The 26,180-nt window shown below is 44.6% G+C and overlaps 1 protein-coding gene across 2 annotated transcripts in view; it reads left to right on the forward strand.

Annotated features, from left to right (window-relative positions):
• The first annotated feature begins 5,374 nt into the window (after positions 1–5,374).
• The window catches only part of PCGF3 (polycomb group ring finger 3), a 376,752-nt gene continuing 355,946 nt past the window's right edge, over positions 5,375–26,180 (forward strand). The window contains exon 1 of one of the 2 annotated variants that reach the window (XM_086961653.1): positions 5,375–5,706. The gene's annotated coding sequence lies outside the window, so the exon portion shown is untranslated. The remainder of the gene's footprint in view (positions 5,707–26,180) is intronic. The other variant, XM_086961654.1, reaches the window with a different exon arrangement.

Raw genomic sequence — 26,180 nt, forward strand, 5'->3', positions numbered from 1 at the left:
ATTTTGAAAGGGGTTGGCACGATTAGGCAAATGATGACCACACTAGAGAATGGTCTCCCTTATGCCAAGGACATATTTAAGTCAAGTCTAGACTCCAAAATAATAAAGATGCCCAAAAGCCTTCAAGAAGTGGCATTTTTAGGCCAGGAGTGGCCATCATTTTGCACGGGTAGTGCACAGTTATGGGAGGGGAAGGCCACCATTAGGCAAGGATGCTCAAATGATATTAAGAAGGGTGACCATTATGGAAGGTGAGGGCACCATTATAACAGGAATGGCCGCTGCTGTAGCAGAGAGCAGCCAAGAATAGAGAGGGATGTGCAGCAGATGCCTGTGGCAGTCTCAAACGTCAGGGATTGCCAACAGGTAAAAACACTGCCTGCCAGCGATAGAGCCATCCCACCTACACTTTAATAAACACATCCGAATCAGCCCAGCCTTGTACAACCACAGCCACACTACAGGGCCCTAAGATCCTCTTTTACTAAACCAATAGGCATCTTTAACACTCTGCTCACACACAGACCCCAGCTCCTGCTATCCTGGACTCAAACTGCTCTAACTACTGCTAGCATTCTCCTTAGGTAGCCTCATGCATTCTTCTTAGGTAGCCTTGTGCATTCTTCTTAGGTAGCCTTGCACATTCTTCTTAGGTAGCCATGTGCATTCTTCTTAGTTAGCCTCGTGCATTCTCCTTAGGTAGCCTTGTACATTCTTCATAGGTAGCCACATGAATTCTTCTTAGGTAGCCTTGTGCATTCTTCATAGGTAGCCACATGCATTCTTCTTAGGTAGCCTTGTGCATTCTTCTTAGGTCGCCTCATGCATTCTTCTTAGGTAGCCTCGTGCATTCGTCTTAGGTAGCCTCGTACATTCGTCTTAGGTAGCCTCAGGCATTCTTCTTAGGTAGCCTTGTGCATTCTTCTTAGGTAGCATCATGCATTCTTTTTAGGTAGCCACATGCATTCTTCTTAGGTAGCCTTGTGCATTCTTCTTAGGTCACCTCATGCATTTGTCTTAGGTAGCCTCGTACATTCGTCTTAGGTAGCCTCATGCACTCTTCTTAGGTAGCCTCATGCATTCTTCTTAGGTAGCCTCGTGCATTCTTCTTAGGTCACCTCATGCATTTGTCTTAGGTAGCCTCGTACATTCGTCTTAGGTAGCCTCATGCACTCTTCTTAGGTAGCCTCATGCATTCTTCTTAGGTAGCCTTGTGCATTCTTCTTAGGTCACCTCATGCATTTGTCTTAGGTAGCCTCGTACATTCGTCTTAGGTAGCCTCATGCACTCTTCTTAGGTAGCCTCATGCATTCCTCTTAGGTAGCCTCGTTCATTCATCTTAGGTAGCCTTGTGCATTCTTCTTAGGTAGCCTCATGCATTCTTCTTAGGTAGCCTCATGCATTCTTCTTAGGTAGCCTCATGCATTCTTCTTAGGTAGCCTCATGCTCAACTCCACCATCTCCAGCAAAGTACCCATTCACAAAGCGTCTTTGCCCAGTAGTAACTAACTGGTCATGTGTGCAAGGCATCCATACTATCAGCTATGGTTTGGCTGAATGAGTTCCTGGGGTGGGTCACTTGTCTGTTAACTAATTACTAGCAACTAGCGAGCTAACAGCAGCTTGTTAGCTATCAGTTTGATACCCTTGCCTTAAACGACACCACTGTGTTGTATTGTGTTGTAATTACATTTACATAGCGTTTACTACCCCTGCGAAGCACTTTTTTGTTCAGCTAAGCATAAATGTCATGATTCTAAAGATGGAGGAATTCACCAAGCACTGATGCCAAGCAGAAGAAGCTAGTCAAAATTCCACAAATTTTTACTATAGCTATTAGCCATATACGTCATTATATGAACAGTTAAACGTAAGGAGATGCTTTGGGAAGTACGTAAAAGAATAATATGCATGATATTAAAACCTATACGGTCATTTAAGTCTATGAAGGAGTGCTAAAATGAGCACAAACAGTATTTCTGCCCCCTTCAGAGCTAGTCCCGAAAAGGGGCTGTGAGCATTGGGCCTGCTCCTTGTATTAATCTCCCAGAATACCGGAATGACATACATAAAACATGCTAACACCGTTGCTGAGGACATTGGGTGTGCTCCACAGACCCTGATTTGGAATGTGGTGCACGAGCCCTCGGGAACTGGCTGGGTCGCTGCCAGTCATCCTTGGAGGGAAGAGGTAATATAAGACCCATTCATGAGGGGCATGTGCCTCTCAGTTACTGGTGGTCAGAGACAGCGAAGGGCATACAAGCAATGGTTGCCTGAAAGGAGAGGGCCTTGGAGAGGTGGCCTATTGCACTCCGCTCACTTCCTTTGATGTGGTATTTCTGAAAGTGGACCTTTGTCCGGAAAGACAGTTAAGGGCACTCACAATCACAACCACTGGCTCCCAGGGGGCTCGGCCGATTTCACTGACTGACTTGCACTTATCCTGCACGAATGTCAGATTTGATTACTGGGACATGTTCATAGCTGAAGATGGCCTCAGTAATTTTCTTCCAGGATAGTGGATGTAACCATCTCCGCAGTCAGGTGAGAGTTAGCTTCATTTAAATCCTGAATTTTACCCACAATGCAGTGAAACCAGAACACGTTTCTTGCTTAGAAAGAACACTTTTGATCAATTTGTTTCACAATTGTGACATTAGCAGTCTCATCATCAACTTTGTTTGCCCATACAGACTTTGGCCTCTCGGCTGCCTATGGTCTGCTTCGTCATCAGAACCCTTATCAAAATGAGCGACCCTCACATCATCCAAGGGCCCGACAAAGTGTCCTACTCGAGACTAAGATGCCCATTGAGAGTGGCGCGGATTTTCCCAACTCTTGGGCCCTTAGTACGAGTGGCCCAGTATTTGGTACTGTATTTATTGGATCAAACAAAATCTGCCAACTCAGCTGGGTCGGAATTTATAGGGGCCAGTAAAAAACTCCAAAATAGGAGTTGGTCCCAGAAAAAGGGGAATAACATGTGAATATTGGATTTTAATGCATCAAAATCCGCATGTCTCAATAATTATCGTGCATTTTTCACTTGATAAATTTCGACAGGCTTGACTAGCTGAAATTTTTTTGGGGGAAAACTGCGGGAGTTCAGTGTTAGCTGCAAAACTCCTATTTATGATATGTGTGGTAACAGGCGATACGGCACAGACCACAATTAACCTGAGCGACCTGGTATTACTAAAATCGGGGGTAAAAGTAACCCCAGAGGTGGGGAAAATCCAGGCAATTACAAGTTGGACCATGAGGGTCACATTAGGAAGGAAGTTACCAGGGCGATCAGCAATTCTGGGTCGATTCTCTGGGTAATTCCCCATTCTATCCCAGATTCTCACACACAAATATGCCTACTTTCAAAAGCCTTGATCTACGTGCCATAGTAAACAGGTAGGCAGAACAAATGAAGATCTCGTGATTCTTTTGTGTCCAGTTACCACTGTCATTGGCCCCATCGGAATTAAGACAATACTCGTAATCAGGAAATAAGAGTGGTTTTCTTGCATTATGTTTGTCACTGAATAGTCTTTTTACACAGTTGCAAAGGATGAGTATGTTTTTCCCATCTAATGTTTATTATTTATCATTCGAGTAAGAATATAGCTTAGCAGTGATGGTAGTTTACGACTACAAAGTATTTACTTGATTTCTTTTTGCTCCCATAAAGGCCGTCTGCTGCTCGGTGTCACCACAGCTCATGCTTCTCTGCATGCTCTGTCTCCTTATGCGATTGAGGTTCACTGACTTCCGCCATCTCACGCAACACCTGGAGGAACTTTACTTCTCCTTATGACATCACTCCAAATAGTGCTTTGGACACCAATTCCTCAATGGGAACTCTACCTCCGCCCAGGAGGCAGGTAGGGAATAGGCTACTCTTTAACCAGTGCCTTGAACCTCCAGACTGCAGACGGGTGATGCACCCTGCCCTCCCATCGTTGCTCCAAGGGCCCCTGTGCTCTGCCCTTACCACTCCTTGGCTCCCAATGCTTCCCCCACCTACGCTCATTGTTTCTTTCCCATGTGCCCTCATCTTGCTTCAGTGATTCCCTCATATTACTCTGATTGCCGTCCCAATCGTTTTATTTTCTATGATGCTCTTTCACTTCTGTTCTCCTGTCTCCCATGCCTCTCAGTACTCTCCTGAAGGTCTCACTATAATCTCCAATATCTGCTCAACCTCACCGCATGGGCAGTTTTTGGTCAATATCTCCGCAGGTTCTTCTCAATCAGGGAGCGCAGCTGCCATTGGTGCAGCAGGTGCAGTGGCACCAGGGCTTGTTGAACCTAGTAATTGTTGTATTTTACTACCACAACAGGAGCTAAACATCCATTTTCCCAGCTTGCACCCGGGCCATTGGGATTCTTGCTACGTTGTTGTTCTCCTAGTTCCTCATCATTCACTCCCACATCTGTTTCAAGGTTTGCCTCTGTTCAATGTTTCCTCGTGGCAGTCCAACCCTACCTTCAAGTCACATATATTATCATGTCTGCCGAGTCAATGTTTCCCCAGGCTCTGTTGCGCGGGCCTGCCCAACCCCGTACCAAGCACCAACTACACAGCAATATAATCCCCTGAAGGTCACTTTTAACACGTACTGTTGCGTCACATCCGCTACTTCTCCATACTTCTCCATCGACACAGGCACAGAGACACCATTATTGTTACAGTGAGGGGGTTACAATAAATATTACGGTCAGACTAAAGTTTAACTTCAGGGTTAGGTATAAAATAAGTCAGCTTGGGTTCAGAGTTATCCTAGGTGTTAGGTAAAGGTATGTTGGTAGGCTTGGTGTATAGTTTTAATTTGGGATTAGGGTAAGATTTTGGCCAAGTATTCAGGGTAAAATGTAGGGCTAATATTATGGATAGAGCAGCTTGTGGTAATGTTTAGAGTTAGGCTACATTTTTGGTTAAATGTTAAGCTCAGAGCAGGGAGATCTAAGACTTAGGGTAAAGATAGTGGCTAGCTTTAGGGTTGATGAAGATGTACAGCCGATGTAGTGGTGTTGATGCAACTGCTAATTAGATTGATATACTTACCTGATATTTGTCACATCATTACCTTCAGTACTTAGGGCGCTGTTCTGTCACTTGTCTACATTTTCACCAAGAAGAACGACGGGGCACAGTGGCACACGTTTCTGTTCATCCAGCGCCTAGACAACCAGCACACCTATTTTTACCCACCATGCTAGCTCGTTTGTCTTTACATTTTGCCGAATGTCTCTCTCATTACCTCACATGCTTCTAGTGTTTGCTTGGAGCAAGGTTCGCTCTCCCGTATCACTCTAATCAGGATCCCTCTCGCTCCGGTCTCCCCCTTTTCACTCACTTGCTCCCTCGCGTATTCTGCGCATGCGCACGCCGGGCCTCGCTGCTTCGGCTGCTCTCGGCCATTTCCGCCTCTTTGTTAGAAACTCCAGACGGAATTTGTGGCTCTCCGCCTCTCCCCGCCGCCTCCTCCTCCTCGCGGGGGGGATCCCCGGAGCACGCGGACCCCGGGCCCCCCAGCAGCGAGCGGGCGGGGGGCGCACCCCCCACCTTCGGGCATTTCACAGAGGCGGCCGAAAGCCGGCGGCGGTGGGTAGAGCCCCCTCCTCCTCTGCAGCCGACAGCACCGGGGCCCCCGGACACCCCCGGTGGCCGAGCGCCACTATCACCGGCCACGGGGGTCCCTGCAGACCCAGGTGAGTGAGCGTCAACGGAACGGTCTGTGCAGGGGCACCACGCTGGTCCCTGCAGCCTCCTCTCTCGCCCTCCCCTGCAGCCCCCTCCCATCCTTGCACCATGCATCCTCCCCCCAGACTCAAAACACTCTGCCCTCTGTGTTTCAAGCTCAGGCTTCCTGTGCCCATTTACATCTGGTGATAATCTGGGCACCTTCCTGAGCACCCCTTCCCCCTCAGTACCCTCTTAGTAATCTCCTGCCACCCTTATCGGTGCTCCTGTTTCTGCCCCTCGCCCCTGTTTAACGTGCTCACGTTATTCCGCTGTTCTAAGGGCAACGATTTGTGGAGGGTGGTCTGTAATCTCTCTCCTCCCCCCACACAACCCCTTCCTTCCAGTGCACCCACACTTGCAACCATAAACAACCCCCTTTCTCCGGCTTCGTCTGCTGGAACGGGGTTCCTGTGCTTTGCATAGTGCATGAGACAAGATTCCCATGTGTGCTCTTCGTGTGTGTGTCCTCATTTCCCCCCAGCCTCTTGCCTTTCCTCCTCCTCCCTCTGGGTCGCTTGTGCATTTCCTAGTGCTCTCTTACTGGTAAGTTGTTTTATGGGGCTATGTTGCAGATGTTTGCTTTACTGGTTAAAGGTTGGCAGGGGGCCCGAGCTAATCGACCTCCTGAGGTAGACTTACTACTCTGCCTAGCATCTCCTTTTAAATGCTGTCTTTACTGTAGAATATCAGCGAGACTTTTGAAGATGGGAGGGGAGGGGGTGTCTTCCCAACTTTGGAAATCGTCTTACAGCAGTTAGTGATGTTGAGAAATGGTGAGGTTGCCTTCTGCATTTCCCGAGTCTTGCTCGTGGGTGAGTTTGGCAGATCTGTTGACTTCACGGCTCACTTCGTGCACTGCCTCTTTCCATGTGGCTCTTTAAACTTTCTTTGGCTGCGTTTCGATTTTTTTTCCAGCCCACGCTGGGGTGTGAGCCGGTCAGTGTGGATGAGGCGGCAGATCTGCTCTCTCTCCCCTGTGATCGCCTGAAGGTGTACAGTGGAGCTCCCTGTGGGTCTTTTCAGGCTTTGAACGAAAGCATTAATGGACTAACTGAAACGATCCCCTGTGGTTATGAGGGGAACAAGCCTTAATTCCACAGTATTGCCTTTTGGTAGTTTCTCAGTAATCGTGCAGGTGTAATGCAGAGGGACTCGTCAGAAGCAACTTCAAATTGAGTTGCATAGAACTGTATTTTCACTTTAATCAGGTGAACTGTTTGTTTTCCCCCGATATGCTCGGGTGAAAAACTCGGTGATAGTTGTGTTTTTTGTGTCTCAAGCATGATTGTGTCTCCTTACACTCAGCAAAAAGTGTTTATGCATGCTTTTCGATGTTGTAGGTCACTGATAAGTCCTCTGTGTGGGTTAGGATGCTGACATGATGCACTCTTTTCAAGGCAACTCGAATAACAGTTGTCTGTACTTGTGGTGAATGGCAACTGATCCATTCTGGGCAGTTGGTTTCAAACTATGGAGTTGATGTTGTACTCTTGAGGGATCTTGCTTGCATAGCACTAGTAAGTTGCAATGGGTCGCATTGTCTGCAGATGGTATTTCATCATGGGAGTACCGTCAAGTTGAGTTAGGCACTAGTTTTGTTTCCTGTGCACTATGTTAAGATCTGATACACTTTAGACTTTGCAGTGACTTTGGAATAAGATTGTCATACAAGCATGTATATCACTTTTTCTTTGCACTGTTTCCCCTGAGCTCAATGTATCAGTTCCTAGTGGCTGTGAATTTCAGGGTGATGGACTGTTAAATTCATATTGGCGTTGAGCAGTTTTGAAGTCTTGCGCTGTGTACTAACAGGCAGCGCTTTCTGTGCCTACCTTACCAGTGTCCTGCAGCTTGTCCTCATCAGTGCACTGTTTAGGTTCAGAAAGCACTGGGTTCAACAACTCATGAAATGACACTTACCTGCGAGAGATCCAATTTAGTACTTGGAAAAACTCGAAGGGGGGGGGCGCTACTTTTCTTTCTTTCTGTTGTGACAAACTTAGTCCAACAAAGACATGGATTGTGGGGTTTCTCAAACAATTAGGATCCCAGTGGCATGGTTGGGGTTCATTGATTGTGTCAAGTATGGATACTACTGTAAATTGGAGGTGGCAGAGTTCCAGACACTGTCCTGCTTTGGCTACCAAAGGACCACGGTGCCATGCCGTTGAAAACTTTTAAAAACTCCGAGCCCAGTTGTTTAAGCAGAGGTTTGCTTTTCGTCAGAGGAAGTGTGATGTGGTTTGTTGGCTAAGATTTCAAAGGGTGGCCTGAAATATAGCCTTAGCACACCTACTTTGTATATTTTGTAATCTGTCGCAGATCTCTTTATCACGCTGTGACTATCCTGTTTTTTGTGTGCCAAATGTGAGAGTGCAGAACTGCTAGCTACCCTCTATTATTAAGAATTGGATGAAAAACGGAAAGTTACATTTCGTTAGGTAAGAGGTGTTAGCCAATTAACACTGCTATTTTTATTGTGTCTTTATGATCAATCCATGACCTATTATCCCAGCATGCGCAGAACTGATACCAAGATTCTGCAAAGAAAAATGGGAGACTTATTTCTCATGTCTTCCAGTCTAACAATTAATTGTATTTGAAGCTATCTGAAAGAAAAAGTCAATATAAAAGACATTCTTTTTAAGTGGTGACAAAGAATCAAGTTGAATCTGAAGAGATCTTTAAACTGACCGTGTGAATGGGTGCCACTTGGGAGGCTTAGTGCATAGTTATAGTTTGGTTTCATGATCCAGAAGGTCTTCTGAAGAGATGTATGTTTCTATGTATAAGAAACACAGTGTACTCTCTTTAAATAACCTCTTCTGACCTGGATGGTGTTTCTAAGTGCTAGAAACGTGTTAAATTTATCTTCACCTTGGTGCACTAAAGCTGTGGTGGAACCTGCAAGTGGTTTATTTTGCATCCTTTAAAAAGATAGTGATCACACATTAAGGATGTTCATGGTACCTGAAATTATCTGTTTTTGTAAGAATTAAAATAAACGATTTGTCTAAGGATAGGGCCGCCTTGTGGTAATGTTCAGAGTTAGGCCAAATTTAATGTTAAATGTTAAGCTTAGATTTGGGAGATATAAGTCTTAGGTTAAGGGTAGTGGCTAGGTTTTATGGTTGTTGAAGAGAGTACAGACGATGTAGTTGATGGTATTGATGCAGCTGCTAATTGGATTTATATACATACCTAGTTTTTGTCACACTATTCCCAGTAGTACTTAGGGCGCTGGTCCCTCACTGGGCCCTACATTTTTTGTTGTTGTCCTCATCTCACCAATAAGCATGCTATAGAAGTTACAAAGCCATCATTTTCGAACTGGGCTCCCTTTGGCTTCCAGCACTTGCTTAGGTCGCCCGACCAGCCCCTTATGGGGTTATGGTGTAATCATAGGACCAAATGAATTTTACCATAGATGTCATAGTAATCTCAAGTCTCGGCCCATGGTGGTGAGAGGTTGCCAAATATTAATTGACTTATAACTGGTTCCAAAAGGTTCAAGACAAGCCATTGCAAGTGAGGATTTTAGCCAGTCTTCCGTTTTTGGGGGGGAGGGGATCTTTCCATTTTATACATATCTCCATACGGGCCAACAAAATCAAACATAACAACAACCCTCTGTAAGTCTGTGTTAAGTCTGAGGTGAAAATTCCATCCTTGGCCAAAAAAACTAAAGAACCATTAACCTCGATGTTGACTTTAAAGATGTTACGCAGGTAGTCTCCAACCCCTTTCCAAAACAAACCTAATTCAGGGCACTCCTAAAAGATATGGATATCGTTGTCTTTGGGTGGCATGCATCTAGCACATTTTAGCTCAAAGTGGGGCAAATTTAGCTATTCTGGCGGGTGTATAATAAATATGATTAGTGACAAAAAATGATTTTTCTTAAGACTGGCTGATTTAGTAAAACTTGTACAGTAGTTTTAAAGATGATTCTAAGCGATCACCAATGACGGATTCAAATGGGGATTGGTTCCAAGCCGATGTCTATGATGGAATACCTATATCGTCTGCATCTAATAGCTTTTTATACCAGATTAAGATTTCTTTTTTCAAAGGCTGAACAAATTGAAACAAGATCTCTATAACCCAATTTCCTCTGATACCCCCAATGTCTGCCTCAAACCACTGGGCCCAACATTTTTAACAAGAAAATGTTTTTTTTTATACAGGTTCTTAGTTGAGCATAACACAGTACAAAACTATCTCTTTCTTTGCTGTGTGTAAGCTGACTTGCTGATGATGTAGTACCAGTCGCTCTTGGGATGACACTAATATGCTGGTAGCATGCATACTTTTTCCATGGTTGATGGATTCCCCGGGGTTGTAACCTGAGCAGACGTCTTTTGCCGTAGGGCTTGTAATTGTATTTTGAACACTTGTCCACAAGGAAGGTGAAAAGTCCTTTCATTGTGACTTTACGCTACTGAACAGGCAGGTGTAAAACAATACCGTACATTGAAGGCTACAGACTGGATGCCAAGGTATTTTCTTCAACTTTTAGGTTCAGAGCAAATGATTGTGTGATCTGCGCATGTTGTTAAGTATACATGTTGTCACGTTACATGCTTGCCTTTAAGTGAGTTACTGAGTAACTTGACTGCAGGTCCAGTAGATATAATATCTAATGTTTCTGTCAGATAGGTGTTTGCCTCAATAGATGCAGTTGGCGTAGCTAACATACATTACACTTTTCTTCAATAAGTTATCCTCTGTCGTGATTGGATCATACATTTTTTTGCGGGTGTCCAGTAATTATGGACAGACGATTTGAAAATTGTCTTTTCTGTGCTACCTAAATACATACGATTTTCAATAGGTGGAGGTAAAGTTGATAACTATCTGCCCCTTACAGAAAAAAAATATCCACCGACACATTTAACGATAGGGGAGAAAAATTGTTTATTTAACTGTGGCTTTACCTTGCTCAGTCATTAGAGTTGAAATTAATGTTTTAATTTTGACAACAGCCTTTCACTAAGTGGAGTCCACAAACTGATATGTTTTCTGGCTGTCATGCCAGATGTACGTTTTGGTCAACACGATGATAATAATTTTATCAATTTCAGAAGTACGATTGCTTGAGTAAACCCCTCCAGAATTTGAACCTCCTTGGCTTTTTAATAGAAACATTTATTTGAGCAGTTTTTTTCCCATTTCAAACTTTTTTTAGAAGGTTTTTTTTTATTGTGCTGAGCGCACTCACTTAACCCCCAACCTAAGAATGTTGAGTATATCTTCAGCCAGCACTTTAAATCAATGAGCTTTCTAATCTTAATGAAATGAAGCTGTTCGGTTTTCAGTGTTCAAAAAGTGGCTCTTATTACCCAGTTCCACTCTAAGGAACCTGACCACTAATTCGGCTTTGGCTCCTATCTTTCCATGTACTCTGCCAGTCGTTAGGTGTGGGCTTTTCGCACCATTGCTGCCAAACAGCCCATGCTATCCTCTTAGTAGATATGTAGTTGAATGCCACAGTCTTTTGGCTTTTATAGCAGTTAATGTACGACACTTTGAACTGGAAATGAAGTAGCTTAAAATGTTTTGTTATCAAATGGGGAAAAATTGTTACATTTTAACTAAAAGTCAATCTTTTAATGTATTTATTTTCCTCAACCGTGGGGTGTTTTAATGTTGGAGATATAAATATCTGATTCTTTTGCGCTACCTGCAATTGGCTTTTAATAAACCTTGTCATTGGGTCGGATCTGGGAATGATGGTGCTAACCCACCTATTTGCTTACCTCCACACGTGTGTAAGACCCTCATTGAAATTAAGCTACCCACCCAAAATTCGGTGTTGACCTCGCAGTATTTGCCTCAAATGCCAGATTCAGATGATACAGATTGTGTGTGAAATCTTTTGTTGAAAACAGTGGCACACCTTGCGGTGTTGCCGTCTCGGTTGGAAGATTTGGTTCTTTAGCAAAAGTAGCTGTCTCCCTAAAGGCAGTATTCGAACGAAGTGGCATCTTGGTTTCATGGTGCTGCTTTTACTCCTGTTTGGGAGATCAGTGATGAGTATGGAGGTGGCAATACAAACTTGCTTTTACTCCAGTTGGGAATAGTCTGTCTGTGTGGATGTTGTATGTTATCGCCTGCTCATGAGTTGACTCAACAGCTCACGACTGTACCTGGATATCCTAAAAAAGTTACTTTTCTGAATGGGGAAGTTATTATCTCAGATGATAATAACATGGAATAACTAAAATATTGGTAGCTGTTGACGGGGTCCTTGGAAAGACTGAGTTCCAAGATATCCTCATTGTACCACCTATAAGCCAAAACTATGGGCCTGATTACGATCTTAGCAAATGAGATACTCCGTCACAAACATGATGAATATCCCATTCACCGCTTTACAAGTTCCATCGGATGTAATGGAACTTGTAATACAGGGACACGCACCCACCCTAGCCAATGCTATTTCTCATTTGATTTGCTTTCCCTTATGTTTTCAGTTCGTATTTTATAAAGTTATTGTACTATGTTCGATATAGTACGTATAAGGTATTGAATATCGAATGACATGCAGATCCCTTTGGGCCTAGCCTGGTGACAACAGGCGCGGATTTGAGTAAGCTGACATTGCAATCCCAAAGGATGAGTGCGCTTCTTTTAGGAACGGGATGGGAGACACACCTTAGAAATGGGGACATTGGCGAGTGATGTACATGACCAGGCACACCGCAACACATTTTATGCCCCGATTTCCTCTTGCATAGTGTTTTTCCAAATGGGATGGCACCCATTAGGCAGCATGTAACTGATTTGGTTTGATGGATGTAATCCTAATTGTTTTCAAGAGACCTCAATTATTCCGGGACTTTTCGTTTTCTGGAAAATGTGCCCTAATCCGGATGTTTGATTTGCAGGAAATGTACGGCAAAAACTGTTAACTTAGCGAACTGTTGTTGATTGTGTATATCTTTCTACACTGGTGACTGGAATTCTTGCCATTTATTTTTCTTATATTATGTACAGAGGAGAGAAAATGAAAAACAAGGCCATCCTGTAAAAACCACTGCTTTTGTTATGTAATCTCAAATAAGAAATGCAATAAAAGATATTCAAACAAAAAAAATGGAACTTGTATTACAGGGGATAGTTATCAGGCCCCCAGTTTACTCTTGGCCAAAAATATTGAAGTGATCTTTAATCCATTTAATTTCCGTGCAAAGTTTACTTCCGAACGTGCAACCATTTCTAACTATTAGTCGCACATTTTAGTTGAAAAAATAATTTGCTTTCTCTTGACTGTATATTTTTACAATAGGAAATGTTCTAGTGTAAATTTCTTTAGTCTGCTCCAGAAACTTAAAAATTAGCTGGTCATCATTTCGACCATAATTGTATCGCAGTTGTCTTCAGTTTGTGACAATTAATTATTATTGGTCATTTTAGTTTTTTTATAAAAATGTATTTTTTGCTCAGCACCATCATTTGATCTGCATGATTGGGACACTTGTTTTCATAATCTGTTGCATTTTGTAGGTCTTGCTTGACAGCATTACCATCTGCTGAGCTATTGTTGCTAATTCTTTAAAATATATAGAGAGTTGGATTGGGCTCCGTCCTGAGGGATATTGCGCTCTCACCTCGTTTAGGGTATCATTTCGCCCTCTTGAAAGTGCTTCCATTGGAAGTTGGGAGAGCATGTGTTACATCTGGAAAGTGCACTGAATAATCACACTGTCACTTTTTGGCTCTTAATAACCTACTTACAATCCCTTCAGAAAGCAATCCTTTTTTGTTACTCCCTCACCCCCACCAGCACAGGCTAAGTCGATGCATTTGTCAGGCAAAACTGTATTTGTGCATTCAAGTCATGCAAACAACATTTGCGAATGCCTTAGCATGTGTTTGTACTTTAAAGTTAGACCCGTTGGCTTTGCCAGTGCTTGTAATTAAACATTTTTTTTTCCTGTAAGTAAGTCTTTCGATTTGGGACATTAAAAGAGCCGATACGTCGTTGCATGTAGAGCAACTGCACTGTAAGGGGCAAACAAGGATCCAGAATACTTTGCAAATCTATTTGGACAAAACACTTCTGACTGCTGCGTGTTGAGGAGCACTGTAATTATTCTTATGAACAGTGCAAACATCCCCATAATTATACACACTGCTGTTCTATTCTGTGCGTTGGCTTTAGGGAGCACATAAATTACCTTTTTGTGCAGGCACACACACCTCATGGATATAGTGAAATTGTGGTTAACTTCTCTGCTAAAACCTTTATCTATGCTTATAAAACTAAGGTTCACTTAAAACACCGTTAAAGTACAGTTATGGCTTTGAATAAAAGCTGAAAAAACACTTAAATTCGCCAGTTACGATTAGTTTCCTAATCCAGATTGCTGAAACTAGCCATGAAACCGTAGCTCATACGCCAGACGCAGTGCTGACATTACAGTTGTGATGAATAATCTCATTGGTGAGATTACATAAAGCTATGAAAGAGGTGTTTATTAATGTAATTTTATTTAGTGGCTTAAGTATAGGGTGTTATTTAATTACGCTCTGCTTTCAGTTGGAGCCCTCTCCCGATTCTGAGCAATGAGTTTCCATAACAGGAGCACAAGAGGACTCATCCCAAAAGAGATATAGGACTTGGGAAAAACCCACCAGAAATGGTCCCATTGGGAGGTGGATAATGGGTAATTCTTCCTTCATTCACATTTGTGAATCCTAATGCACACACAAATTACTTTTGTGACAGTGATTGTCATATTCAGCTTGAGGAGCCATTATTACCAAGGTGGTTAAGTGCTGCATTTGTTTTGTGTTTGTTGTGTGCTTACGGATTGCCATAGGCGCAGGCATGAGGTAGAAGTAAAATGAGGTGGCAGTCATAGAATGCTTATAGCCTACGTCTTGCTGTTTCAAAGCGAGTCTTACTATCCTAAATAAACAGCATTTACTTTGAAAGCACAAGAAGCAGCGCAGACACATCGGTTTCAGACCTTTCATTTGCAGGCCTAGTCCAAAAATTCTCGCTTTTAATACCTTATATGAAGTTTTCCCAGACTGCTATGCCAATAGTGTTGGACCGAAACATTTGCACCGCATAGGATTGTACAACCTGTATATTGTACAATCCTGGAGTTTATGCCGGCCCAGCGCAAAACATCCAAGCAAATTGCTTGCACGCTTTTTGTACACCCTGGAAAAGTGGTGGCAACTTGATGCATGTTATGTTCCTTTCAGAGGTGCCCAACGAGGAATTTGGTGCAAATTGAGCACCCAGCAAATACCGCACCCTGCACAATTGGTATTTACTGGGTGTGCGGTTTGTGCCTGGGAGACCACGCAAGTAGCAGCTGTTGGTGATCGGCTTTGTAATGTGCTGTTGGTTTGTACATTGTACCGTTTTAGGAGGAAATTGTGGATATTGGATTCAAACGTTCTGATCATTGTTGCTCAGTCTTGTAGAGCATGTTTTGTTTAACCCCTTCGCTGCTGATGACGAGCTCAGCTCGTCATCAGCCACGGTGGTCGTGTGCGGATGACGAGCTGAGCTCCTCATGTAACGCGGCTTTTAGAAAAAAGCCGCACAGCGGAAAAATAACCGCCGCAGCGATGCGGTTAAGGATAAGTGAGTGATGTGTCCCCAACTGTAGCTGTTTCGCAAGCCTAATGTTTCGCAAAATAAAATCATTAGTAAAAGACATACATCTGTACATGCATTGCGAGATTTTGGTCACACCTCTTCTATTAGTCTGTTCAAGTGTTGCTCACATTTTACTTGCGCCCACTACACATTACTGCAGGGTTAGCGGATCAGCTCACTTCAGTCATAGGCTCTCTCCACTGTGACAGTATTTAGCTATTGCACATCTGTACGTCCAGATAGAACATTGTCCACTTTCAAGGTAGGGCTGGTAGGCCAATCTCTACATTAATTTCATGTTTTTACATTTTTTAATTTATTTATTTTTGCAAAGGTCATTTTTTCCCCTCATTTTTCTTTTGTGTGCAAATATATGCATATCACCTTTATTTGGCAGCATGTTAAATACAGTCATTCTACTTTTGTAATGTTAATTGCACATGTATGAGGGAAAAAAATGCAGTCCTTCAAATACCAGACCTATTAGCTTTGCCACTGCTTATTTTTAGGTTTCGTTCTAGAGAGGTCCTGAACTGACTGCGCAAGACATATCTTACAGTAGGAGTAGAGCCCACCCATTGGTTAGCTTCATTCTCATTCTCTTTTGCTTGCTTCTTATTTCTTAGCTGTGTGTGCTTTCCTTCCTCTTCTTATGTTTGACCTGCCCCTAGAGCATGGATGTATGACGTTACAACGCATACTTTTACAACGCCTACCTTTACAACGCATTTTTTACACCGCAACATCCATTACAATGTATACCATTACAACGCATGCCATTACAACAAATTCTTTGAAACTACCTTTACAACACATTCCACTACAATGCATACTACATTTACAACGCATACCATTCCAACGCATAACATTACATTGCATGTAAGGTAAGTATTGGATAGTGTAGGGGTAAAAATTACTATTCTAACTCCAGGGGGTGCAACAGAAGGGTAAGTGTTGGATAGTGTAGGGGTTAAAATTACTATTCTAACTCCAGGGAGTGCAACAGAAGGGTAAGTGTTGGATAGTGTAAGGGTACTATGTGTTGTAATGCTATGTGTTGTAATGGTATGCGTTGTAATGACTGCGTTGTAATGGCATGCGTTGTAGTGGTGTGCGTTGTAGTGTCATGCGTTGTAATGGTTGCGTTGTAAATGCATGCTTTTTTTTAATGGATGTTGCGTTGTAAAAGTTTTGTTGTAATGGTAGTGCGTTGTAAAAGTTTAGTTGTAATGGTAGTGCGTTGTAAAAGTTGCGTTGTAAAGGTTGTTTCCCCTAGCCTAGAGCATGGATGTAATACTATGTCCTTCCACTGCTTGCTTTTTCAGACGCTACTTTTTTAGTTTTTTGTTTAAGCACTGTACGAGTGCATGTGTTTTTCTACCATCTTCCTCGTGTACTTATCAACGCTCCATGTTTACATCTCTTTCAGGTATGCTTCTCCCTTATTCTGCACCAGACTACATTGCTTTCTTTTGCCTATTTAATTCCCCCACCTGCCCCCCTCCCTTTGATTTACCTTTTGTGCTACCCGTGCTCGGTGTTGCTTCAGTCACCTGCTTTAAAAACCCATCCTCTTGCGTATTGTTTCCCACTTCCACTTTAAAAAACAAAAAGCTGCATCATTTTGTAGTTTCGCATATGTGGCTGGCGTGTGCGCCTACACAATGACGTGACTGGGTACTTCAACATGTAAAGTTCTTTAGCCATGTGGTACAGTGTCTTGGATGCTGTGTCTCGTGGCTAAAACCACTGGTAAAGTCAATGGATCACAAAGATGAGACCTATTGACTTTTCCAGTGCTTGCGTTTAATGTAGTTTTGTGTGTTCTGGTGACTGAGCCGGTCAGTTTCACGTGTTTTAATTTCCAGTTTTGTAATTAGATGGTAGTTTTAAACACCAAAGCAGTTTTCAGATCAGCATAGAGCCATTTAAAAAGAAATAAACATTTCCCCTAAAATAGAATGCTATAGTTTCTTTTGTTTTTTTGAGAAGTTGCCCACCAAGTCCCGTGGTTCTAGAGGCCGACACCTACCATAGCCCTGTGTGGTAGTAGCCTGCCATCGTGGAGTCCTTGGGGCTGTGAAGTAGTTCTGGCTGTGGTGGTGAAAAAGTACTGTGACGTGGAAAAACATTAGTCAAGGAGAGACGTATTACCGGCGGTTATGGCTGAGGGAAAGGGGCATAAGCTGGTTAGGGTGATTTTTAGTTCAATAAAAAATGTGGTTGATATCTGTATACGTTTATAGATGTAAATTTAAGTTGCATGGTTTACATTTGAAACCTGAGAACTTACTAGCCATTAATATCAAAACAATGGTGGTTTGCCATGATTGCTGTCTGTTGTGTGGCTAATTAGAAAGAAAACAGGTGTTTTAGGTGGTCGAGATGTAAGTAAATAAGGGGAAATGGTTTAACATCAAAGAATTGGCAAAAGTGCTGCTGTGGATGGGAGGCTTCAGAAGGAATGTCCCAGTAAGGGAGTATTTGTTTGGGAGCTAAGGACATTTTGAACCGTGAGAGCTTAATTCAAGAATCTATATGATCGTTATTTTTTGCATAGCTGCGTGGAAGGAACTTCCCTGGGATGTAACCATCGTTAGTGTTGCAAGTGCAGTGACGCTGGGGTTGCAGGGTAGTGGCGTCCCACTGAAACAGGCGATTCAGTCATAGCTGCCATCTTACCCGGTCATGGAAATCTTTTAATGATCAACCAGGGATAAGGGGCCAATTTTTCTTGCTCGTCTTGGGGCCCACGACAACTATACTAAGGCACTGAACGCAATCTGAGCAGATGGATTAAAGTTGTGTGCATTGCCCAAAAGGGGCACATGGAGTTTAATATTAATGGGCAAGAATTGACCAGATGGTAGACTGTAGTTTGTGTATATGGAGTGCGATAAAGGTGTGATGAAACTTGGAACCACAACACAACCACTGGTGGGGTGGGTACACCACCAGAAAGTGTAAGGCTGAAAGGACTCCATTCTCTAGTGGCTAGTCACAGATTTGAAGTTTGTTAGTAGATGGTTTTTCAAGTCAGCAACAGATATCTTTCACTAGTAGAATAATTTCATGGCCAGATCTGAGCTTCATGCAGTAGGTATTTCTGTGAAAATTGGATCAAACTTGCCTTGTATTGAAATTAAGATGTGTTTGGTAGTCAACGGTGCAGAGCAATGAAAATCTCATAATTTTCATTCGGAATTAAGTGGATGTTAGAGAGGTTTAACAGGATAATTATGGGTTGTACAAGAGTGGCTGCAGAAAATGTGAGCGAGGGTTCTTTCTAGTTGTGTGTAGGCTAAGTCTGCCTGCTACTGTTAGTGTACCCACGTTTGAAGTGCTGGGAAGGAAGTAAGCCATGCAAAAGTTAATACCTGGCATGAGCGAGTGGGAAGGTGACTGTTTGCAAATGAAAGGAACTAGTAAATGATGGGAATGCGCATGAGTTTGTTGTCAAGAATGCAGCACGTAACTTATCAAGTCAAGTCAAAAAGGCTTTATTTCGACATAAAAAATATCTTAAAAAGCATACATACATATAAAATTCATTTTGAAGCATTAAGGGTAAAACGTGTAAAAGACCCCTTGCATGATGGGAATCAGCAATTTTTACTATTATTTTTTAGGGGGAGAATTATATAAATTACCTAAAAAAGGTATGTTTATGAAACAGACCGAAGAAATAAAAGCATGATTAAACAATTTGTCTAAGTCTTTTTGACCGAATCCGCCATGCCCACCCAAGATACTTCGAGGTGGCGCATGCATAAAATGTGCGAGTGTCTGAAAGTAATATCCTTAGTGCCACATTACAATGTCTTGTTCCCAGTGTGAGACACATGGGTTTTAGCCATTTCATCCGTGGAACTTTATAGGCAGGACACTCGAATAAAAAATGAGGGACAGATTCATGGCGCTGTGGGCAAAAGGGGCACCACGGAGCAGACTGGTGGGGAATTTTCCAGTGGCTTGTGAGTTCCATTACGGGGAGAAGACCTATTCTAAATTTGAAATACAGGGATCTTTCCCATGGGGCTGAGATAATGTCCAAATACAGTTCTCTAATGGGGACATCTTTAGACTCCATAAAATTTCTAGTCGATTTACAAATCGTTGCAGAAGAGTTTCTTTTGTTTGCCACCCATTTCCAGTAGAGTTGTTTTAGGATTGATTTGGGCGGGGCTGTCTGTTGATGCCATGCTTCTTCTAGCCCCAGATTGGCAAGTAGTGCTTTGATGTCCCTTAGCCACTTTATTTTTGCCCAACCTGTAGATTTGATTATCTCCCGCAGGCCGTCCGCATAACTTGAGAGCTCAGGAACTCTCCAGATGCGGGCCCACAGAAGCAAAGGGCGTAACTTAGCTTGGTCTTCAATCGCCCGACAGCCCATGTCCAATTGCAATGGCAGAATGGGGACAGATGGACCGAGGGACATCAAACTTCTCAAGAAGATGTTCTCAGCTCGAGTAAGCTCTTTCATGTTTGACATTCCCCAGAGTTCCGCCCCATAAAGAGCGGCACTTACTCCTCTGGCCGAGTAAATGTCCATTACTGCTGCTATAGGTTTTGTGGAGGCTGCTCTCTGCTCTTTCAGCAGGGCCCCAGTTACTCTTTTCAAACTTAGCAACATTTTGGTCAAGTGATAGTCCCATTTCATGGAGTCCACCAGCCGGATACCCAGATAATCGAACGTCTTGGTCCTTTCCAGTGCAACAGACCCCAGTGTTGGAGGAGGGCCAAGTTTTTGCGGGGGATTCAGGATAAGATACTTTGTTTTATCTGTGTTAATGCAGAGTCCTCTTTGCTTGCAAAAGTCGTCAAAACCAGAGAGAAGCTGCTGGAGTCCCATTGGGGATTTTGACAGAAGTAAAGTATCGTCCGCAAAAAGCAGAGTGGGAATTAAACGGCCTGCCAAACGTGGTGCATCTGCTGGTATCCCGGTCAAGTAGTCCACCACCCCATTTACATAGAGCGAGAAGAGTGTTGGGGCAAGTACGCACCCTTGCCTCACACCTCTATTCACATCTATTCTTGAAGTCTTTTGACCATTCGGCCCCCAGCGAATTTGGGCATAGTTTTTTTCATGGAACCTCATGATCAGGTGAAGCAGGTAGGGTGGCATGCCAAGGTCACACAAAACCTTCCATAAATTATTTCTGGGGACCAAATCGAAGGCCGTCCGGAGGTCGATGAAGGCCAGATATAAAGTATCCTTCCCAATCATAACGACCTTCCAGTAGATCATAAGTAGCCTTAACGATTGTTCAATTGTTCCTGTACCAGCTCGGAACCCAGCCTGGAAATCCGAGAGTATCTTGTTTTCATCTGCCCACTGCTGAACTCTGGCTAAAAGGACCTTGTCCGCTACTTTTTGCGAACAATCAATCAGGCTAATCGGCCTGTAATTCGCTGGGTCTTCTCTTGAGCCTTTCTTGTGCAGAGGGACCACCTCCGCGGCCATCCATGAGGCGGGCAGGGGAGCACCCGCCATAGCAGCGTTTAATACTGATGCGATTAGCATACTCCAGTTACCTAAGTCTGCACGAAGCAGGTCGCCAGGGAGGCCATCGGGACCAGCCGCTTTGCGCGGGACAAGAGATTTTATGGCACCTTCCGCTTCTTTCCTGGTAAACAGACTTTCCTCGTAACTCCCATCACCTCGAGAGATCTGTGGTAATGCAAAGTCCATCGCTTCTGCTACAGGTGCTGTGTACAATTTTGCAAAATGTGAATACCATAGATCCTCAGTTATATTGCATGTGATGACAGTATCTAGGGGTCTGTTTTTCTTGCGTAATAAGTCCCAAAAGCCTTTTGCATTTTTTTCTACGCTGGCGACACGGAGTTCCTGCCAAAATGCATCTTCACAGTCTCTCCTTGCTATCTTTAACTCTGCTTTGTAACTCTTGCGTTTAGTGGCTATTAGGGTAGCGTCTCCACTTTTTACTGCCAATATTAGTGCTCTCTTTCCAGCACGACACTCCTTCGATTACCAGCCAAATTTGCCCTGTCGCTTATCAAGGTTGTTGTTTCCCTTTTTTATTTTAACCTTGAATAGGTCCCCAATCGACGTCGAGACCTCGCTAAACATTGCTGAAATCTGATTTGGGCTGACAGGCTCATTTTCCAAAATGGCACAGGCCGCGGTGGTAAGAGCTCGAATGCATGATAGTTTTTCTTCATCAATTGCCACTTTGCCCCATTTTAAGCGTCTTAGGCAGTTTGAGGGAACCACCCCTCCCGATGACATTGGCTCAGGTGCATCATGATCTCCACAGGCTGGGTGACTCTCCCACCACCAGCATGTTAGGGATAGTGAAAGTGCGTTGTGGTCGCTGTCCAGGGAAGGTAGGACTATCATATCCTTCATATGGACCCACAAGGAAAAGTTTAGAAGGATATAATCTATCCTGGATGAGTGACCAACCCTATTATATGTATGTGCCCCCGCTAGGTCTGAGCGTGTTCTCCCGTTGGCTGCTCTCAAGCCGTGCTCAAGTGTAAGGGAATTTAGCTGAATAATTCTGGGGGTCCATCTATTTATGATTGGAAGATCAAGTGACGGGACACCTCTCCTTGAATCTTCGTCATACAAATCCAAAGATTCATCGGACAACAGGGGCTCGAATGTACAATTAAAGTCTCCCATGACCATAATTAACGAGTCTCCACTGCACTCACCTAGGGCTACCTCCAAAGCAGAAAGAGTTGGTGACAAGGCTCTCCCAGAAGCCCCACGTGTGTAAATATTAATAATCTCCAGTTTTTCAGCTTTCCTTGGGCATGTTACAGTAAGGCGCATCAAGTCTGGAGATTTTTGGGGATGATGGTGTACTCTCCATCCTAGAGAAATATCTACCCAAACTAAGAGACCTCCATAAGGGCGACCTCTTCCCGATGCTGGGATACCTGCCGGGACAAAGAAGGTGGCATGACCCACTCTGTGCCTTGGTTCCACACACCACGTCTCTTGGAATGCACAGACTGAATGGGGTTCAATGAGCGCCACCCAGTCCGGGGCATCCAACTTATTATTTAGGCCTGCCACATTCCAGCTGATGGCTTTCAGGGTTGCATGATACAAAGGCTCAGCGCAACCTGCTTCCCTACCCTGTGTACCCAGAGTTTGTGCTCCATCCACTAACTCAATAGTCTCAGACCGATCGCCTGAGAAAGGGGGCGTAATTGGGTTGAGCGGGGGTTGGGGCGCAGAAATGTTAGACAAGGATGCCCGCCCAACTATGTGTGGTGTATTAACCCTAAGAGGGGGGGCATTAGTTACTGCTATATCACCAAGTCACCAACCCCAGCCCTGGGATGGGGCTACTTGGGTAGGTGTCCATGCCCTTGCTCTGACATCCAAGGTTGGGTAATGCGGGAACCATGCGCCTCTGCCCCCATCTTGAGAAGATTTCTTATGCCCCATTAGAGGAGGGGGGTGATAGAAGTACCCCAGGTCCCTAGTTTGAATGTCGCAGAAGTTGTAATGCGACTGCTGACTACAAATCATACCTGCTCTGGGATCGTTAAAATTGATCAGCACGCAGTCCCCAGTTAGATCCTTACGTCTATTTCCAATCCATCCCACACGTCGAACAAGGGCTATTCTACCATCAATGTGCCCTGGGAGGGGTCTATTTGCTTTGAGCCAGGAGAGCGTCTTGTGTTTGAGGTCGGAATACAACTCACAAGAACCCTCTTCAAGCTCAGGAACCCCCGTTAGGATTACCACATAAGGCTTGCAACCAGGGGGGAGACTAGCATTTGGGGTGTGCCTTCTTACCCTATCTTTAGCCGGGGATTTAACTACGGTTTTCGCTGGAGGATTGGACACAGCCTGTTTGGCAGGAGTGGAAAGGGATGGAGTTGTATCACCCTTCGTTGTAGTTGATGTGTTTCCTGCTGCCTTAGTAATTGGCACTAGGGGCTTGGTGTTTGTGGCGAAGTTAACCTTAAGAGCCTTAGGAGCTTGGGTACTAGATTTATTCCTTGGGCGGGCCAAACTGGGCACAGGGGTAATAATTTGTGGTGCGGGTATGGTTCCACTATTGGGTTGCTGCAATTGGGAAGCCTTTCCCGGTACAGGCGTCTTTTGGCAAGATATGGACTCAGGGTGAGCTATGGTGGCAGAGGGAGCTAAGGAGACAGCACCACTCGATAGTCCTCCATTTTCTTCAACCTGCGCCTTGGCGTGAAATTTGACTAATGATTTCACAGCGTAAAAGTTATCCAGCATTGACTGTTCAAGTGTAGCTAGTTTGCGTGTGAGGCTGTCGATCTTATCTACGAGAGGCATCACCACAGACTTAATTATGCTCTCAACTTGGGGGAAAATGCTGGTATCTAAAGAAGCCAACGGACCAAGTGTGCCCTCCGACGCGATGTCTCTGGTATGGGTCGCGTAGGATTTTGAGTATGGGACTTGGTTAGTGCTGGTACCCCCTTTGGTCACAGTGTTCCTACTTACTTTACTATGTGACTTTTGAGAGCCTCCCCTGCGGGGGCTAGCAGGACGCTTTCTCTTCTTTTGTGGGACTGGTCCTAAAGCTAGTTTCCCTACAGGGGTGTTTTGATGAGCCACTACTCTGGGAGTGCTAACTTCAGTGTGTACAACTGAGGGTGATAAATTTGAGGCCTCGCTAGACAACATAGGGGGACTAGAAGCTTTGTGGATTTCAGGGTTGGAATCCAGAATTTGCTCCCCCGGCGAAAGGTCAGTTAGGGCGGGTGGATTAAGGTGTGTTGGGTCAAGAACTATGCTTGGTGCGGTGGTAGTTACCCTTTCTAGACTTGCCCTAATCCGACTCACTCTCTCATCAATGTTTGGGGAATCAATTATCACCAGTGGAGTTGGGGAAACATGTGCAGGGCTAGGGGCTAGGGCAATGGCGCCTAAAGATGAGCGCTTGTTGGACATGCCCATGGAGTCCCGGGATAATCTTCGTTCTGCCAAGATTATCTCCTTTTCTACTATAGAGACTGCTCGGGTTATAAATTGGTCCATTGTACCTAAGACAACGTCACCCGCAGATTTCTTTGTTTTACAGGATCGGTTGCCTGAAGCCATTCTCCCGTCAATTGCGTGCCCACTTTACGGAGCCAAGAGGTGTGGCCCGGCCCGGCCTCTTCTGGCCCCTGATGGCCTGAGATGGTCCCGCCCTTGTCCCGGGCTTCTCCCGCGATACTCCCGCGTGCTCCCGCACAGCGGGGACTGGGCGTTCCTTTATGGGGGCGTGAAGCGAGTGGTGGGAGGGGCAATCGGTCTGCAGGTGTGCCGTGGCGCAGGGACTCCTGGTTAGTTGAGTCCCTGCAGCGGCAACGGCAGCGCTGGTGTGTAGAGCGCGACCCTGCTCCCTGATGTCCTTCCTAGTGGCTGTGAGCAAACGTGCTCCCAACAGCCTTGCTCTTCCAAATTGCGACGCGGCACCCGCGCAGCGGGTGCGGCTAGCTGTAACTGAAGACAGAAGGTGGCTACAGCGAACTTGGCAGCAAACGTGGGAAGACGCCGGTAAGCCCTCGGCGTTTCAGTGTCCCGCTGGGATAGGGGAATCTGCTTCCTTTTCTCCTTCAGAGCGAGTGGTGGGAGGGGCAATCGGTCTGCAGGTGTGCCGTGGCGCAGGGACTCCTGGTTAGTTGAGTCCCTGCAGCGGCAACGGCAGCGCTGGTGTGTAGAGCGCGACCCTGCTCCCTGATGTCCTTCCTAGGGGCTGTGAGCAAACGTGCTCCCAACAGCCTTGCTCTTCCAAACTGCGACGCGGCACCCGCGCAGCGGGTGCGGCTAGCTGTAACTGAAGACAGAAGGTGGCTACAGCGAACTTGGCAGCAAACGTGGGAAGACGCCGGTAAGCCCTCGGCGTTTCAGTGTCCCGCTGGGATAGGGGAATCTGCTTCCTTTTCTCCTTCAGAGCGAGTGGTGGGAGGGGCAATCGGTCTGCAGGTGTGCCGTGGCGCAGGGACTCCTGGTTAGTTGAGTCCCTGCAGCGGCAACGGCAGCGCTGGTGTGTAGAGCGCGACCCTGCTCCCTGATGTCCTTCCTAGGGGCTGTGAGCAAACGTGCTCCCAACAGCCTTGCTCTTCCAAACTGCGACGCGGCACCCGCGCAGCGGGTGCGGCTAGCTGTAACTGAAGACAGAAGGTGGCTACAGCGAACTTGGCAGCAAACGTGGGAAGACGCCGGTAAGCCCTCGGCATTTCAGTGTCCCCCACGTAACTTATGCAAAGCATGGTGGGAATGGTAATAGTAAGTATTTATTGTACAGTTAAAACCTTTACAATCAGTTTATCAATAGTAAGAATTTTTTTTTAAAGTGTAACCAATTCATTTTGAAAAGCACTTTAGTTCTAAATCCTGTGTTGGACAAATTGACATGCCCAATACTGCGTCATTTATATATGCATTTAAATTAAGAAAAAGTGCAATCCTAACCAAGGTGCATAGTTTATAATATTAGTATTTTTCTATCTTGGAAACATTGTATGATGATGCAGGTGAGGAACATTGAGACCAGGGTGTAGCCAAAATAGGAATCTCTTGGAGATTAGCAGAAGATTTTATATGAAAGTGCATGTGCAGAGTATTAAGAACCATACTGATACAATACAATTCAAAGTCCACGATCAAGAAACAAAATAGTGTATAAAAGTGCAAATGCAGCTGATTAAAACCGTACAGTATATATGCAAAGTCACTTCATGTTTGTAAATAAGACTAGAAAGTGAAGCAACCATTTTCTTTTGTGACTAGCAGGCATCTATAGCAGATAGTTTTTTTTCGCAGTGAGATTCTTAACCCCTTAACTGCTGCCGTCGGCC

This window comes from Lissotriton vulgaris, chromosome 3_1 (assembly GCF_964263255.1).
Source record: "Lissotriton vulgaris chromosome 3_1, aLisVul1.2, whole genome shotgun sequence".
In the NCBI taxonomy this organism is placed as follows: domain Eukaryota; kingdom Metazoa; phylum Chordata; class Amphibia; order Caudata; family Salamandridae; genus Lissotriton; species Lissotriton vulgaris.